This window comes from Taeniopygia guttata, chromosome 1 (genome assembly GCF_048771995.1).
Source record: "Taeniopygia guttata chromosome 1, bTaeGut7.mat, whole genome shotgun sequence".
NCBI classification, from domain to species: Eukaryota; Metazoa; Chordata; class Aves; order Passeriformes; family Estrildidae; genus Taeniopygia; species Taeniopygia guttata.
Genome location: NC_133024.1, coordinates 9,338,730 through 9,358,147, shown reverse-complemented (window position 1 = coordinate 9,358,147; position 19,418 = coordinate 9,338,730). Strand labels below are relative to the sequence as shown.

At 37.2% G+C, this 19,418-nt stretch overlaps 1 protein-coding gene and 1 long non-coding RNA gene across 22 annotated transcripts in view; both read right to left on the bottom strand.

Annotated features, from left to right (window-relative positions):
• Nucleotides 1–19,418, bottom strand: part of ROBO2 (roundabout guidance receptor 2) — a 1,029,224-nt gene that overhangs the window by 804,341 nt on the left and 205,465 nt on the right. The gene's annotated exons all lie outside the window — the stretch shown is intronic.
• The window catches only part of LOC140685241 (uncharacterized), a 262,181-nt gene that overhangs the window by 199,430 nt on the left and 43,333 nt on the right, over nucleotides 1–19,418 (bottom strand). Inside the window, exon 1 of the long non-coding RNA XR_012058547.1 lies at nucleotides 1–19,418. This exon is cut by the window's left edge and continues 21,693 nt beyond it; it is cut by the window's right edge and continues 43,333 nt beyond it. This is a non-coding gene — a long non-coding RNA (uncharacterized lncRNA).

Below are 19,418 nucleotides of genomic sequence, written 5' to 3'. Positions count from 1 at the left end.
GTCATTTTCCAGCAGTTACCATTCAACAGTATGAGGCTTAGATTTATTCCAGTGCATTGGTGGTAAAGGAGTACACTAAAATTAAAACACTTGCAGTCCTCATCCATGCCTTTATCATGGATTAGCTCACAATTGTGTTGCCATTTGAGTGAAACCCACAAACAGGTTTGCCATGTTAGATAAGCCACATATGCCACATAAAAAGTATAGTATTTGAACTTCTTATGTTATAATGTGCTGTTAATATTGTCTATGGGGAAAAAATGCATCAGAATTATGTATGGACACAGTAGCCTTTAAAACGTTCAGGTATTTATGTTGACAGACACTTTAATACCTGCTGACATTTAGGCTTGAGCCCATGAAATACTAACAGCAAAAGATTTGCAACATTCAAGGTCAAAGTGAAACCCCTTTATGTTATTTGGTGACCCTGAAAACTGGAAGAGTGGAACTTTAAAAATATTTCCTGTTTATAAGAGAAACAAATTGGTGCTGCTGAAAGAGAGCCAATCTTCTTTTGTTTTGTTTTAATCTTATGGTCCTACTCCCTTAACTAAAAAGATTTAGCAGCATTTTACACATAAATCCTCTGAGGTCAAATCCGGTCTACCAAAACAAGATGGTATAATTTTTAAATGGTTGTTCCAAGTACATAAAAATTCAGGGTTTGTTACCACTTAAGTACTCAGGAAGGACACTGTCAATAATAATCCTGAAAATACTGGTGTTTAAAGACATAATGATTTATATAAAAGAATAGATCCAGAAACATTAGTTTAAATTATCTAAAAAAATCTTGTTTTCAAGAGGGTCACGAGCTACTCAGAAGAAACTGAGAAGGAGATACACCCTTCCCAACACATTTTTCCACACACTCCTGGGAAGAGAAGGCAGTCCTCATTCTACAGGCAAGGCTTCTGATGAAAAGGATGCCTCACCATGTCTGCTGGTGGAAAATTGGCCCTAGGTTTTCTCCAAATCAGTCAAATGACCCCTTAGACCAGGGGATAAAGGTGCCATTTATACCCTCAAGGGACAGTCTTCTCTACACCAAAATCCAGGAAGTTGTTACAGAATGCAGACTGCCTAACATATTTAAGCCAAATGACATGATATTCCTTAGTTTTTTTATCACTGAAACAGTGATTGAAATATTTTTAGCTGTAGTGTTATTTTTCTAGCAATAGATAACAACCCTTCCTTGAGCAGATCTTCGGATTTTCTATCCAAATAATTCTTTAGAAAATGTCTTCTGTTAATTGTGTTCTGCAACATGTTTCAACATTCTGGAATTAATGAAAGAGGGAATGTTAGGTTAATGAAAGAGGGAATGACTCTGTATGGAAGAATACACTTGATTTTAGAAGAATGATCTGATTTAGCTATTTTAATGAGTATTTTGGGCGGTGTTCTTGACTATTCAAATACGACAATTTTTTGCGTTCACTCTCTAAAGCCTACCAGGTACGTGTGTACAATAGACACCGGTAACACATTCTTGTTTATTGTTCTCTAGACATTGCACACATTCAAATTATGCAAAATCAATAATATAGACATCCTTCAAAAGGAGCACATTCCCAGTAATGATTTGTTTTGATTTTGCAAAATGACATTTAGCAAGTAACAGTACAAGTTCCCTTCCAAAAGAAAGTCCACATAAATTTGTCATCATCCACAGATTTTTATCTCTCTACATCATATCCATAGATTGAAAATGTCATTGCAGTCTGAAAAACTTTCATAAAAAAGCCATGTAATTAAACATGATCTGATTTTTTCTAATTGTGTCAGAAAAACTACTCTAAGTTACTCATTAATGCATTACTAAATATTTCTAGATATAGTTTTCACTTTTTTTTTTTTTTTTAGATTTATATTGATATATCATAGCGCCATTGAAACTGGAAGCAGAATGTGGAAACCCACATATTTCCACCTCACACAACAGTATGAAATCTTATTGCAGCAGAAACAAAACTACAGCCCTTAACTAGCTCACAGGTTTGTAACTCTCACTATTGCCAAGACAACAAAATGCAGACACAAGTAGTTACCCTTCACTGGGATGAGGACAACTTTATGTCTGCCCTGTACCATAAAATTATAAAAACTTATCTGAAAAAAAATTATATATTGTGATAATCCCTGAACCATTAAAATAGACTGTAGCAAAACCTATTGTCATCCAAACTTAAAATTATTTCTATCAATACTATAGGCCCTTTAGGAAATTCCTTTTTTTCACACAGCAACTATTCAAAGAACACATTTGACATGCCTATAGCCTTCCACTTGCTTTGTAAATCTGGTCCTTCATCTTCCTTAGCTGTACTAGTGGTAGACTGATAGTCTGATCACAGTCCATCTCATGTGTCTCTTCTCTCTAGTTGCTCCATCTCAAGTTGTCATTTTCCATTCATGGTCCTCTCAGCACATGAACTTAATCACTTTATTACCATTATTGTTACTCACATAACACTCACCAGTGTGACATTTTATTGACAAGGAAGTAAGGATTAAATTTTAAGTACTGACAACCCCAGTGGATAGAATATAAATGAAAATGTGAGAACCATGTGAGTCTCATGAAGGCCTTTTCTTTGATCTCAGTGCTCTTTATCAGGTTGCTTGAGGGGTTTTTTTTTCATATAAATGAAATGTAGTCAGAGGAGGAAGAACAAAACACTGATACTATTTCATGCCTTCCACTGCATGCTGTGCAAGCATATGAAAAACACATGTTTGGACCATCAGATGTATTTTAGGAGAGTTGCTCATTACACAGTAAAGTTCCCATTCCAGCTGAGCACCGAGGGAAATCAGGGAGCTGGCAGTTTGGAATGGCTACTTCAAGTCACCTCCACAAAAATGACCCCTGGAAATTTATCAGCAGTACCTGTTTCCCACAAGAAAGTCTGTCCCTGCACTCTGGGGAATCATTTCTTGCCATTGTCATAAGCATTGTTTCCTGCCTTCATATAAACAATGGCCATGGATGAATGTGCTCTCCAGTCAAATGGCAGAAGGGAACTAACAGGGATTTTAGAGCCTGGTTTGGGAAACTTCTTTGGAAGGGTAGATGGAATTAATTATGCACTTATGAATATATACACGTGCATGTGTGCATGCAGATGTGTAAACACATGAGTACATACAAAATAATTTTTATTTACAGAATATAAATTATTTAGATTGTGTTCTATGGGAAATGGACATCCAAAAGCTGTTCCAAGTGCAGCCAACAGTTATTTTAAAAGGCCATGACACAGCATTTACATATCCTCTGTAAATTGTTTATATATCTTTAGTAAACACAAAGCCATTTCTGTGTGTGTTTATGTACATAATATATACATGCATATAAATATATATAATGCAACTTCAAATGTAAATATATACAATACTGTGATGATGCTAAGGGTTTAACTGTTGCACCTATAATCAATATACAGTATCTGCACTTCTCTGCCTAACTTTTTATGAGGTATATATTGATTATTGAGCATTACCAGAGCTAGTATAAATAGCTATGGCAACCAGCCAGTTTAAAGGGCTTTTCTGTTATATATTATTGAACCAACCACTCTTTCTGCACGTTGTATTAATAACTGCAAGTAAGAATTCCCCTATGTGCAAACGCTGTACCTCTGGCAAAACAGTGTGGGAATGACAGGCAGAAAGAATGAGTCTGGAGCTGGAAAAGTCAAGAGCAGGCATGAGCAGCAGGATGACTGATGCCACATGGATGGGCATGCAGCTGTAATGTGGAAGAGAAGAAGGGAAGGATATGCAGGGGAGAAAAGACCTTGCAAGATGGTCACAGTCTCAGAACACTTCTTAGCTTCCTTTGCTAGCAGTCCCCTTTTCTCAAGTATAAAATTTTACTCTAGCCATTCTCAAAAACACATCCATATTCTTACTAATCTGGTATATGTGCCAACCACTCCTGGGTCTGTAACCATTCTGGGCTTAAGCCACAACTTATTCCCATAATATTTTAAAATAAAGACCACTTTTTCAGTCCTCATTGTTTGACAATATTCTTGCTATATTTACCTGGAAATGGACATTAAAACTAAGAGGGTGAAACCTCTGATGCAACCACTATGCCTTAATGAAATTTCCCTCCCAGTCCCTTTGTGAAATGCAGCTGGTGTAAAGAAAGGAATTCCACTGACACAAAGGGAGTCATTCCTCACTCAGCTTCCACTGAGTCTTTGCCTCTAATTAAGCATACCTGTCAGTGATCTGAAGGAAATCTCCACAAGTCATCAGTCAAATCTGATTTTCTGTGATAAACAAGAAAATTATGCCACTGAGATTTAAATTCACAACAAAAGCTGCTCTGTAGCTGACTGATATTTCCCTGTGAGCCCATTCCTGCTTGGGCCTCTCAGCTCCCCTTGCACTCACAGATCACTCAGGCACTTGTGAAACCTCCATTTGACTGCCCCAGGTGATTGCTCACATCCTGCAATTATTCCTGTATATGTCACTTTTCCAGAGAGGAATTACTGTCCCTCTCTGCATTCTTCATTCAAGTGTAAGTTCAGCACTCTGATGAAGAGACCTCATGTGAGCAATATGCCAGTTACCTATCTTGCTGTTGCATTTTTTAATTTCATATGAGTGCTTAAGAAATCATTTCACATGAAGTCATGCCATTTATTACCAAATGTGGGGCCAGTGACTTAGAGGATGCGGGAATGCATTTTAAGTTGAGAACAAAACAGTTTGCTTTGTGTAGCTTTCCCAGGCTACACAACATGAGAAATTTTAATCAGGAGATTAAGAGCAAGGCTTGGGAGCTCAACAAAACACTATGAATATTTCTCATTATCATTCCAAGATGAAGAAATCTGTGAGTTTCTCTAAGAGAAAGATCATGGGTTGTTTTTTGTTTTTTTTTTTTTTTTTTTTTTCAGATACACTGATGATGATTTAGGAGGGACAGATTGTCAGCTGACTTCCAGGGAGCACAGGGACATTGGTTGTGCCTTATGCATTTGTGGCCAGGTAAAGATAAGCCAAGCTTATGTTTAAACTCTAAACACATCATCTGAGCAGCCAGTGCAATTCTTGGTCATCTAGAGGCAGCTGAACAGTGGATGCTCAGAAAAGACCTTGGCAACTGAGAAAAAGAGTGAGCTGAACTCTCCACCATCCCTCCAATGAAGGCACAAAATGAGAGAGCTCAAAAAGAGGAAATGTATGGAACGAAAAAAGCCACAAAGAATAGCTGTATTTTTTCAGGGTTTCTCTAGAAAGAAAGTTGATATTTGTACATGGCAGAAGATGAAACACCACTTCCTCGAGTGGGCAAAATGCCACACTAACAGATGGCAGAAGTGCAGGCATGCAAGAGAACAAGTTTGTGAACTGATACATGGGCATGTTTTCCTGTCCAGGAATACTGAAGCAGCAGCTCTTTGAGAACTGCTTCAACTCCTAAACTTACAGAACCATGTCATTATCAGCCTAGCTCCAAGCTTGCTTCAAGTGGATATAGATTCTATTTCTTGAAAGACATTTTTGCTTTCAGTTATTTTGACAACTGCTCAAACATTTCACATACTAATGTTTATTTGAATGAAAGAGAAGTTGTCCTTTGCTGCTTTATTAATATTTTTGATATTTATTATTTTAAGGTATCTGTGCCTAAGCACCATACATTAGGATTTACCTGTATACAGGGCTATTTTACATGTGTCAATGAGTTTTCACTGATTTTTAAGGCATTTTGGAGCTCAGCATCATTTAAAAACCATCATATTCTATCTATTTGTGTTTGGCTATAACCTGTTGCTGTATACTCTTGAAAACATAAGGGGAAAAATCAAGAGATGACTTGCAGAACTGGTCCAGGGGTAATTTTTTTGTCCCCAAAGTCCTCTTACATCTCCTGGCCTAGCTGCCTGTAGCTGGCAGGCTCTGTGTAACCAGGGCTGGCATGTGATCTTCAAACCATACCCACCATGGAATTAGTGATGATGATGGGTAACAACCTGTGTCAATTTATGATGGTATTATTTGAGCCTAGGAAATTTAAGTTCCTGATACAGCTTCAATATCTCCTTCTAGTAATTTTTTTTCCTTCCTCATAGAGCTTCCTGAAGAGTCAACCAACCACTGATATCTTTTAACTTCCTCTTCAGGATACTGCTACCACAGCAGGTAAGATTATTGATCACGAGCTACCTCAAGATTTCCTCTGCAAAACTAATCTTCTCGCTCACTTTGCAACAGGTCTTTCATCACTGTGCTACAGCCACGTTAATAATGGATGAATCCATTATGATCAATGGCTCAGCAATGAATATCAAATGACTTCTGCATTATTAAGATCATTACAGGACACTAGAGGTAACTGTTCAGTGCCATTCACAGCAGTTTAGCTGTATGATCTCTTTCTTTTTTAATAGGATTTCTATGACTAAAAGACCCCAAATCACGCTGAATATTTAACCTGAGGTTCAGTGATTTTACACTTCATACAATAAAACATCATGAATCAATAGGGCAGTAATATGTATCAGTATCTCTTTGAGCAATTTAGTATAATCTTGCTGTGCACACAATGCCTGTCAGCACCATCAGTGTTCTCTGAAGGACTGCAGCATGGATATTAATTGTACCAAATCTAGCCAAAAACTACCAACTGAACAGAACCGCTCCAGTGCTGTCTTTAAAAAGCTGCTCCTTTTAACTCTATTTTTGTTTATTTTCACCCACTTTCACAGTAAATAATGTGGCTGATTAAGAAATGAACACAGAACATTAATCATAGTGCTTAACTAAGTATTTCCTAAAGGTCACCCCACTTTGAAAGACGCAGCTTTCCCATATTCTGCCCGTGATTGATGGTCCATTTCCCATCTCTCCCGTGCACCCTTGGATCCCCATCCTGCAATTCTCCCTTGCTCCTGGCTCTCGTGCCAGTAGCACGCCTGTCAAAGTGACATGAGAAATGACTGCATAACCTTTGCTGACATTCAGCAGTTCCCAGTCTTTCAGTTTTCACTCGGCACGGCTCTCCAAGAAGTCCACTTTAGGTTTACAGTTTCCCAGGCAGAATTTGCAGTGACACAAGAAAAATTATTGCTCTAGATTACATTGCCAACCAAGCTCTGACAAATGTTGCACAGCTAAAAGATCTTGCCCAAGATAAATAGGTATCAGTGAATATTGTGGCTAGTTCTCACTCCTGCAATCTCAATTCTAAATCTTCAGTCAAGAATCAGTTTTGATAATACAGCAATGGAATATATTGAGGGGAGAAGGATTTGATGGGGAAGCATGATAGAAGGATAGATGATAGCAAGGTTGAAAACAACCAGGTGTCTGGATTTGAGTCTCAAATATTGTGGTTTAAATGCTGTTTCTGAACAGACTCCTGTAGAATGGGGCTAATGCTGTCCAGACACCTGGGTTTCCACATACCCATGCACCCGTAATTTATCCCTGAAATAGGCACACTGAAAAAGAGGAGTAGTTTTCTTTCATTGTTAATAGATTTCAGGCGAAGATAAATACAAAAAAAAACACCCCTTAAATTTATATTGTTTTACCTCTTATTATGAACTATAAATATTTTGCAACTCAGAAAGTTCACAAAGAGGGATCCAAATGGCTGAGCCAGGTGAGTTCCTAGGTCTCCACACCAGATATCAGCTCACAGGAAACTACCATTGAAAAAGGAATGCATCTTTGTTTCTCTAGGAAACAACCCACTCATTTTCATGGAAAATATTGTGTTTTTTTCCCCCGACCTTGATGAACATTCTTGTAAGAAAGAGAAATACTGGAAATTACTGTCATTCCTTCCAACCATACAGAAAGATATGGCAGACCCAAAATACAGCCCATAATAACCTTGTGCTCATAATGGTGGTTACTTACATGGAATAGAGCTCTTTTCATGCAAATTAACTAATTGACTAAAGTAGAGATTATGCCATTAGTAATAATTTGTTCATCAACCTTTAATACTGAATAGGGGTCATGCAGGATAAGTTCCATCTTCCTATTTTCAGGGAAAGACACATTTCTCTCAAACCCCAATCATGTGTCTCTCCATTTGTATGCTGAAAAACATAAGCACAATTACTAGAATTTTTTTCTCCAGCTGTTCTAAAAAATTCTATAATTCTTGGAGGGGGAAAAAAGCAACCAAATGCACCAAAAACCTCTAGACAATTACCGTGATCTGTGTCTGGGCACATCATAGTTTCTGGTGGGCAAAACACCTCACTGGTGCACAGCAAATATCTTAATGAGTTTGAGAGCAGTGATTTAAGGGAGCAGAAAAAATGGAGAATTATCTAGATTTTTTTTTTTTTTAATGTTAAGAAGTACTCCTGTAGAGAACATCTTTGTTTCAATTCCTTCACTGATTTTTTTTTTTTTTTTTTTAATGAAGTATTGCATACCAGGGCACCTCTCCATGAGTAGCTTGGCAGACTTTAAGTGAACTTTCCACTGGTGGAAAGATATCACAAAGAAAATGTGTGTCTGGTGTCTGGGGTTAGGGATTGAGATTAGGGTTAGGGATGTTGAGTGATAGTTGACTTCACCTGCAATCTCAGCCACATAACTTATTTAGCAATGTAGAGAAGGAGAATCAAGACCTCTACTTCATACAAGGTTAGAATAGAGAATCATTCAGAAAAGTTAGCCACCATTGCTACCATATGTGGAAGCCCTAATCTCAAGTCATCAAAAGTGACACCAGACAGCAGAGGTTGAATCTTGCAATCAATCTGCATTTTAGGCCTTCCACCAAAGTTAAAGTTTAATCCACAAAGCAGGTGATCGTGGCATTTATTCTTAAAAAAAAACCCACCAGGGAATTGGTCATGAGTTATATAAAGAGGATTTAGGCAAACACACAAATGTTTCCCATTTCTCATTTCTACAAACTAAGTCTTGAGAAATACTGAATACTTTGAAGCACTCAGATATTGCAAATGCTCAGCATTATTAGTGCCCTTACATGTGCTCAGTGATGAAAAGTTAAAAAAATAATGTCCAAAAGGACAAAACAGAAGCTTATACTGCTAATATTTCATGGACTAGGAACAATTTGTTTTCCAATATAATAGGTCACATTCAGAATATTTGTGTATAAAAATTAATCCTAATTGAAGTTATGTGTTAAAAGCAACCAAACAAAGAAGCCTCCTAAACATAAAATATCCATTTTGGACAAAAATTTCCTGCAGAAAATTTCTAAATTCTCAAAATTCAGTTCCACTAAAATACTTCAAGGTTTAAGCACACAGGATTATTACTTGGAATCAGGGCTCAGGAAAAACACAATCAACAACATCAGTGTTTATAAATCAAATGGTCTTAAAATTTCTCTGACATGTTCAAAAGACAATAGAACTTTCTATATGAGCATTGCAAATTAATTCCAGAAACAGCAACATTAACTGTATGGAGCAAATTTTTTATTTCATAGCATTGGAAAAGTAAAAAATGGGAAAGTTTTGAATATACAATGATTAAAGTGCATATGCTCTTGCTGTAATAGAAAGGATACTTTTGCTGTCTATACATGACCAGTTTAATTTCTGACTTAATTTTTGCCACCAAAAGCAAAAGATATTTTTAGTAAATTTGTTCTAGCATATTTAAAAAAAATTATTTGTACTCTAAATAAAGATTTCATGGATCAACTCTAGCATGCTGTTTACATGCAAGTTTCCTACATTTTGCATTGCTGAATAATTGAGAACATTAGCTCCCAAACCATGAAAAATTCATTTTATCATGATGTATTATTAATCAATTTAATTTACAGTGATCTGAAGAGTCCCACTTTCCATTACGGTGCTTGAAGATACATTTAGCCAGTAGCTTGGTCTCTATTATACCACTATGTAACTCTTTCTCATCTGATAAACTTCTCAAAGTGGGTCATACTCCACAAGCATAATAATGGATAAAATGGATAAAAGAGAACAAGTTGACATAATTTATTTGGACTTCCAAATCCTTTTGAAAGAAGTGTCACATAGACAACCACTGAAAATTTAAGTAGCTGGAGAACAGAGCAAATTATTTGAAATTATCAAAAGCTGCTTATCAGACAGAAAGGAAAGCATTGCATTTAAAAATATTTAGTATATGAAGATACTTTACTATTACCACTTAGAGGAAACACTCTTTTACTATTTAAAGGTATTTTTATTTTCACTACATAAACATATTATATTTCACCAAGTTTCAGCTAGTCTTTTAATCTTTACTACAATTTTATTCTAAGATTATCACACAAACCAGTTTGGAAAATAAAACTCTCCAAGGAATAAATGACCAAGCCAGGATAACTTTGCATAGAAAGGACTTGCATCCAAAGTGCAGAGGCAAAATAAAAAAAGGCATTTGTAAATAATAAGTAGCAGGGAAAGAACATGGATTGCTGGTCTCCTGGATTTGTGGCACACATAAAATGTTTTTGGCTTTCTATAGGACATTTTAATGTTGGAAACTCAGGACAATAAAAAAAAAAAAACCAAAAAAAAAAAAACCACAAAAAAAAACCCCAACAAAACACATGAATGAAATTAGGAAAGAATTTCAAATGGAAGTGTCTGGAAGGCTGCTCAGAAAGGCTGACAGGCTGGAGGGGAGAGGGTGTGCCTGTGCCAGGGAGGAGCCCTGCTGCTCCTGGATCTGGAACCACACTCAGGTGGCTGGAGAGGCTTCAGGCTGAGCTAGAAGCATCAGTAAGAGATCAGGCAGCCCTCTGAGAAGGTTTTATTTAAAAAACAAGAAGGCTACAAGCCAGAAACCTACCCTTTAATGCAGCCCTCCCCCATTCAAAGATGGCTTCATCATAAATTTGTACCTCCTTAAAAAAAAATTCTGGCATCAAACATGCATCGTGTCACATCTTCTCTCCTAACAGAAATAACTGCAGAACCTAAACTTTCTCTAGCTGCTTTTTTAAAAAAAGAAGAACAACATATGGCTAAAAAAATATGTGTTATAGATGGGAAAGTGGGAATAGGCTAAGCAACTTGTGAAAGCAAAATATCAGCACTCCCTGGTTATTCCCAGGGGATGCTCCCAAGGTTTATCTCCATTTTCAGGAATGCTGGGACCTCAGATTCTGCAAGGGATGGTCATCATTCTCATGTACTCACAGAGAAACAAAACAAACCAGCTACTGCTTTCAGCATTCCAGCACCTGAAGGGAGCCTACAAGGAAGCTGGAGAAGGACTTTTGGCAAGGGCATACAGGGATAAGGCAAGTGATAAAGGCTTTACACTGAAAGAGTTGAGGTTTATATCAAATGTTGGAAAGACACTTTACTGTGAGGGTGGTGAAACACTGGAACAAGCTCCTGGAGAAGTGGTAGATGTCCTGTTCCTGGTAACATTCAAGGTCAAGTTGGACAGGGCTCTGAGCAACCTGATCTAGTTGAAGATGTCCAAGCTCATTCCATATCACCTTTGGACTAGATGACCTTCAAAATTCTAAAACTCGAAGTGTTCTATAATTCTGTGATTTGATGAGAATAGCAGACTTCAGCCTTACAGTGAATATCAAAGAATTGTGATTATAAAACAAATACAAATCAAGTATACAAATACAATCAACTTTCCAGGACATGTACATTCATAACATTGTATCTCCTCATGAAAGGAAATAATTTGAAGGGCAGTTCTAAGTAACCCAAAATGGAGTTAATCTTATTGCCCTCCCTGGATCTTTGTGCGCAGGTTTGCTCACATTGTGTAACAATAAAATACATAAGATTAAAATAAAATTCTGTATTGGGTAAAAATATTGCAAGCTCATTGCCAAATTTTTTGCAGAAGCACCTCAGGTATACAAGCCCATCTCTAAAAAGCATTGCATGACACCCTGATGTTTTTTGCAAAGGTACACCTCTTCCCTGGATCAGATAAAACTGACATTTGTGTTGCTTCAAGCCACAATACTCATATCTATTGGAGGAATCTACTTGTCTCTTCTTCTGTTGATATTGTTTGGTAGAAATATAACCAATAATACAATGATTTAAAAGTTTATTCCTATAACAGCAAGAAAAAGTTATCTATTATTGTTATCCTAAAAAATCCCTGGCAAAACTTCCTCACTTTCACCAAGAAAAAGAGTAATGTTGAATTATGTATATTAAGCCTCTGCTTTTTAGGATTCCTGTAACTTATATACTACCAAATGATGCAAAAAAAAACCTCCAAAAAACTATTAGAGTATTTAAATACTCCTATAACTCCTACCACAATGCACAAACACAGATATATACTTTTTGGGAGAAATAAGACATCCCTTTCTCCAAAAGGAATCCATTAATTTAACTGCAAAAGCAGAAGACAAATTAATTCCTGATAATTGCCAGGAAACTGTTAGATTATATCATTAAATCCATTTCATATCCTTACTTCACTATGCAGTGAAATAAGCACGATTTCTAATTAATTCCTGTATTTCATTTGCTATCAAGCATACACAATTGAGAATGGTTGCAATGATTGTTCATAACTACTCACAGATGACCTTGAAAACTTCTGTGGCCAAAAAATGTTTGCTAACACAATAGGATGAGATGTATTTTCAGCAGTACCTAGCATAACTACAGTTTAGTGGTGATTCTGGAGTTACAAGCTCAAAAAACACTGGCATTACCTGGAGCAGATTTTTTTTTTACTATTCTGTTATATCTTTGCCTCTTGAAGAGAAAACTGTTTGCCCTTGGTGAAATCCTTCATGATGAAAAAAGCCTGTGTTGAAGTTACATTGCTTAGCAAAGATGCTTCACCTTACTTGTCTCTGTAGCTTTGTAAATCCTTAGGTTATTTAAGAAAACAGGAATGCCAAAATTGAGCTGGAGCTTGTCATTCTTGCTCTTTACCCTGGAAACACAAGCAGTAAGCACTATGATGTGTTAATCATATATCTAAAACCACAGAAATGTCTGCATTTCCAAAGTTGTGATATCTTAGTAAAGGATTCAGCTCTTTTTACCTTCTACCCATCAAATACCGCTACTAAACTCTACCATAAAAAATAGAATATAACAAAAAGGAATATAAAAATAGGCTGTAGTGGCAAAACCAAACACCTGTGTCACACAGCACTTTCTTTTGGGAAAGCAGCCTGCAATAAGTGCTCACAAGAAGAGACCATGGCCACATTTATATCCTCCAAACACACTCTCTTAGCCACAGTCCTCTCTGCCAAGGCAGCACATGGATGGCTGACACAAAGCAGCTCATCCCCTCTGGAAGGGAGGGAGAGACACTTGAACTGCTTCACTCCCACCATCACAGACACGGTGAATCACACAATCACTAAGGTTTAGGAAGACCTGTGAGATCAGAGTCCCACCTTTGACTGATCTCCACCTTGCCAACCAGACCATGGCACTGAGTTCTTCATCCACTTGTGTCTTCAACAGCTTCAGGCATGGTAATTCCACCACCTCCCTGGGAAGTCCATTCCAATGTTTAACAGCTTTTTCTGTGAAAAAAATCCTCCCAAAGTCTGGCTTGAATCTCCCTTTTTGCAGCTTGAGCCTTTGTCCTCTTGTCCTGCTGATCCCCACCTGGCTACAACAGCCGCTATACATTGTCTTTATGGCCTCCAAAGAAATCTGTCAGATGACAAGGACCTGGAGCTAGCATATCTCGTGGCATGTGCCACACAAGATTGGCCTACTACAGTTTCAGGGCTCCTACTGCAATTTCAGGGCTCCAGCATTTGCACCAGTTACCCCAAGAGTTGTTTTATTTCCCTGCAAAGAAACTTATGCCAGGTATAGAAGCTCCCTTTCCTCTTAAGTTCTGAGCCACCAGTATAACTTGCAGTATTGTTTCCCACATTTCCACTTTCAGCAGATAAATATGAAAGTGGGGAATTAATTTTTTTTAAATCACCCTCTCCGCCACTCAGAAGGGAAATTTGCACGTGTCACATAACATATGTGAGCATGCTATATGCTACACACTTCATTGAATAGTGCTGGCATGGAGCATTTTTATGTAGTGCTTAATGTAACAGGAAACAGCCCCAAATTATAATCCCACAAGGCTGGCATTAGCACTGGCTGCATTACAAGCTGCAAGCTGTCAGACAAAAGGTGAATGCTCAAAGCATTACAAGCCCCCTCCTCTCTTGAGAAATGTACCTGGTGCCAGTCACTCACCAGAGAGGCAGTCAGTGACTCAGAAAAGCTCACAATAAAATATTCTTTCCATGTGCCACACCAACATCTATCATTGTCACCTCTGTAGACTACACAGAGCTATATTTTTTTTATTCTTCAACTTAAAAAAAAAGCATAATGAATCCCAGGCTTTCAGTTGTACAGGATGAAACACCTTGAAAAATTATGTCAAAAATTAGCAGGTTTCAAAATTAAAAAAAAATTAATAACATGCTACTAATTGTAGGCTGGTATCAACCATGCTCTAGTCTTGAAAGTCACCCAACTTAGATAAGACATCTTTAGACCTTATCGTGGTTGTAAGATAATATTTTCCAAATTTTGAGAAACCCACTATTCTCACTAATAAAATGGTTTAAGAACATAGCAGGATGAATATATTCATCCTTGACATTTTTATGTACCAAAAGCCAAGTAATTTAGGACACAGTCTGAGCTATCAGCAGGTGGTTCTATTTGAAATCATACTGGAAGAGGAGATGCTATTATTTTATACACAAATCTGTATTATGACACTTACTCCCATCTTCACACCACTGTGTTTTGTTTTATTTTCCTGTACAGAGGGAAATTACTTCTATTACTTGGCAGAACAATGGATAAAGGTCTCCCCAAAACAGGAAAATAAAACAGAATACTTTCTTTGCAGCTATCCCTTTAAAGGCTGTGAATTGCTAAAATAATTGTCCAGGAAGCCTGAACACATTTTATATCAAACTAAACTTCTTTTTCAAGCATAAAAAAGATTTTGCATAAAAGATTTAAGGAGAAAAAGATATCCTCTGTAGTGGAATCGGCTTTAAAATATCTGCAGCAGAGGAGGAAAAAAACCTGGTGTGTTTTAGAAGACAATTGCTGGGGATAAGGAAGAGCATCCTTCAAGTGTCTCCCAAACAAAAACTCTGCAGCTGAACACAGAGCAAAATGGCAAAATGTTTACATTAGGCATACTAAGAATCACCCTGTGGAGCACAGGATTGATGAGTGAGAACCTCCAGACAATCCCCTGTGATTCACTAAGCTTAGTAAGAGATGAGTTTGGATTTGGTTTTATTTTTTTTTTTCTTCTTCAACCCACTGCATCTCTTGGTTTCTGGTCTCCCCTACTCTACAGTGTTCAGAAGAAAGTCAACAAACCTCAAAGGTGTAAGCCCTGTGTCACAACAGCTCTACAATTTCTGTCAACTTCCTCACTTCTTCCCTGTAGAAAAGGTAAAATGAAGTACAAATGCTTTTCAGCCTTTGAACAGAGTTGTTTACTGCAGGATGAAAGAAAAATAGATGGCAAGCCAACTTCTAGCTCAGTTTAGCTTTGCAAGAAGCAAGTATCAAACTAATTGAAATCACTGGGCTATATATATTTTAAGTCAGTGGAGAAGAAAATGTAATACGTAAACCACAGGGTTTGTAATTTATTAGAGAGACCTCACCACTTCCAAGTGAGGTCTATATATAGAAATTTTTATTGGCCACAGTACATCTTACTTGCAGTCAACATTTTAATTGTTATGATGTTTAAGATTTAGCCTGATGCAATAAGCTCAGTTTGGGGGATTTTTTGAAAGCCTCTTCACAGATTTTAGCTGGAATACATTTTATGGATGCAATTGTAAGTAAAAGACTAATATTTTTCAGGGTGAGTCAATTTTTAATGCAATTTTATCTACTGACTTGCACACACTGGCAAAACTTTATGTATAAATGATGTGATCCTTCAACACCACCATTAGAATGAATGACTGATGCAGTTTTATCTGGGCAAAGATGTGGGAGGTTTGATGTACAGCTATTGTTTAGTGTTCCTTCTTGCCAAGCTATTCTGGTTTAGCAGAGACTGGGCTACAAAAGGAGAAGTAGGTTTAGTGAAATGATCACACACTGTTCCATCTATCTACATCTAAGTGAAAGAACAGGGCCTGATGCAGAGCTGTGGTACAAGGGTAGCTGCTGCCCTGTGCAACATGAAAAATCCATTGCCAGCTCAGCCATCTGGCAGACTCTAAAAAAAGTCATACTCTGGCTCTTCCAAATCCTCCCCAGTTGCAAACGGAGGTGCCTATGGCTACCAGAGGCATAATGCAAGGACCAAAGCTCTGTGCATATCACTACTGAGAAATTAATTTATCTATACCTCCTCAGGCTAGCAGGCTGCCCAGTGGGAGGTTGTACATTTTCACTTCTTATGGAAAAGGTAACCATAGTTCCAGGACTTTGACCTCAAAGTGATTTCTGCAGGTAATTCTTCTGCCCTCAGGTCTTCTCTAGAGAGGGAGATTTATCTATGTAAAAGTTGAATTATAGTGTTTGGATGAAATCTATTTAAAGAAAAAAAAAAAAAAGAAAAATAGTAGAAAATTTCCATTTTCTTCCAGATGATCCAAAGGTACTGATTTAAAACCAAAATCCTCCCTCAAGAAAATCTCTGCTGAAAAGGCACCGTGTCAAACTGCAAATGGCAGTTCTGAGCTGCTGAGGGCTGACACATCTGCTACAGAGATCTCCCCACACAACCCCGGATCGCCACAGAATTTGCTTGAGCACATTTTTGAATCTAGCTCAGCACTGCAGGCAGCTGAGCTTATTTGGAAACCCAGTTTGGGAGAGGCTGGCTGCTCATTCTGCAGCTCCTGCAGGGCATGAACTGGTGTGCTGCTCATTTGCAGGGGGCAGGGAAAGCAGGCAGCTGAGAGAACCAGGTTTGCTGCCCAGCCAGAGCCCTCCCAGACACAGCTTTGGGGATCTGCTCAAACACAAGGGGAAGGAATTAAACCAAAAAGGCTCAAAACTTTTGTAAAGCCACGTTTCACTTCACTTTCTCAACTGATAGTCAACATTTTCCAAAGCCATCTAAATACTGAATAACTCCACGTACAATATACCTATCATACCAAACTATCTCAACATACCAAAATTGAAGGCTTTTACTGTGTCTCCCCACTTGTGTAGATATTTCCAGTATGCCATCAATACTATTAAAATAATCAAATTCCTTCATTTTCTATAGCCACAATTTTTTTTTTTTTTACGAAAACCCCTTTAAATCTGAATGATACAGATTTGATCAGTAAAAAGAACAAATACTTCAAGATCCAGTTTCGCACTGCTCTTTGAGGATACTTTTCCTACCCAGTGGCACTCCATCTGCTCATCTAAATGCGCATTTTCACAATTAGTAAAACAAACACAACAAAGCCTATGATATGCAATCAAAACATTCATCAGACTTCAAACTCCACTCCCCATTTCTAGTCAGCTGGTGAAGTAATTTTGTGTATTTTTCAGCATTTACTTATTAATTTATTAATTGCTGGCCTTCCTAAGTTAACACCCTCCCCACATGAAAGACAAAGTGAAATTCTGAGTGCTGATTGTGACCCCAGTGAAACCCACCTGAGGACATTAAAACAGACTATGCTTGACTAAGTCTAAATTCAAGTCTTGAAAAGCTGTGTCTTTCCACAATGTCTGCAGAGAAATTGAGACATCATTTTATTAAAAGAGTTTAGTCTTCCAGTCACAGGATTTCTGTCACTATTAGATCCCTGACTATAACAACATATAAAAGCTTGTTACCACATAATTTCCTTTCAATGCCTTCGAAAAATAAATTCTGTCACAACATACTCATGCATTCCAAAAATCTATAGCTTTAAAAGTAAAAATAAAAACCTTATAAAAACAGTGCAGTAAAACAGAATCTTAAGGTCATGAAGAGTGAGCCACATTAATAGTTCTACCTTAAAAAAATTGGCAATTTTACTGCTAAGAAATACTGTGCAGTCCTCTAAACTCATCGCTTTTAAGTTTTCAAACATTACGAAGGAATTAAACTGGATTAAGTTAAATCAATATTCTCCTAATAAGAATTCTTTGTAGTTCTAAATTTCTAAGCTTTACATATTTCAGTAGTTCATGTTAAATGGATATTTGACATTTTGCCAGAGAAAGTTTCATTAAATCACTTGTAGGAGAATCTTGATTATCTCATATTATCTCAGTGCAATGATATAATGTGTCTGGTGCTTTTAAAAATGAGACAAATGGCAGAAAAGTTTTCATCACACCAAACACAAACTGCAGATGTTTACAGCTCCTTTAAAGTTGAATTTCTCAAACACAGCTTACTTATTTCTATTTTATTTTGCTTTATCAAGAAATCATTACCATTTTTTTTTTTGCATTGAATTCTTGACCCAGCTCAGTATTGCACTAATCGTGCTGCCAGTGAACTTTGAAGGGCAGCATACAGACCTCTTTCCAAAAGCCTAATTTAAATTATTGTTGACACCTCATTCTGTCACCTGAAGCTGCCACTCTTTTTTGCTGTAAGAGATACAAGGCACAGTACTGGAAACCATCTTAACTCTGAGCTCAAGCAGCTCCATGCACACCAAAGTGTTGCTACCAAGAAAACAAGGAACAAAATTCCTGCCTTGGCAATCCCAAGGGAAGTTGGAGCAGCTGAAGACAGGAAAGACCAACATGGATATCTTTCCATTATGACCACAGGTCAAACATTCTGTCTCCCTGTCCCAGCTCAATAAAACACCACAGCCACTGACAGCATGAAAGAGTTGTTGTGAGGATAAAAAAATTGTTGTGAGGCTGTACAAAAATTTACATAAAGCTCCTGCAGTTTCTCTGTGCGTATATAAAGAAGATTAGTAGCTTCTCGTACACCACACTGCATATTCCTTCTGAAAGTATAAAAAATTACTGCATTTTTCTGGAGTTTTGTAATGGGCAGATAACATCTATGTATTCCTCTAGAGGTAGTTGTGAAATAAGGGCTGAGAAATGATCAGAAAACATATTTGATGAGAGACATTGCATGAAAATTAATATTACATAAATTTGTAGATATTAAAAGAAAAATAACTAAACTTCATAAATTGGTTTTCATGGGAAAAACATCATTCTAGTTTCATTAACCTATGAGCAAGACATAATGAATATCCCACATTCCATTAGAAATTAATGATCTTCTTAATACAAATCTCAATCCTGAATAATTAGACTACAGAAATGTACGATAACAATTGTTTTTTTTTTAATTATGTTTGACAACATATTTGGAATCATGACTGCGATAAACAAGAACCTTGGGGGTCTTTTTTTGGTTTGAGGTGTTTTTTTATTGGTTGGGTTTCTTTGGTTTTGTTGTGTTTAGTTGTTTTTTTGTTTTGGTGGGTTTTTTTTGTTGGTTTG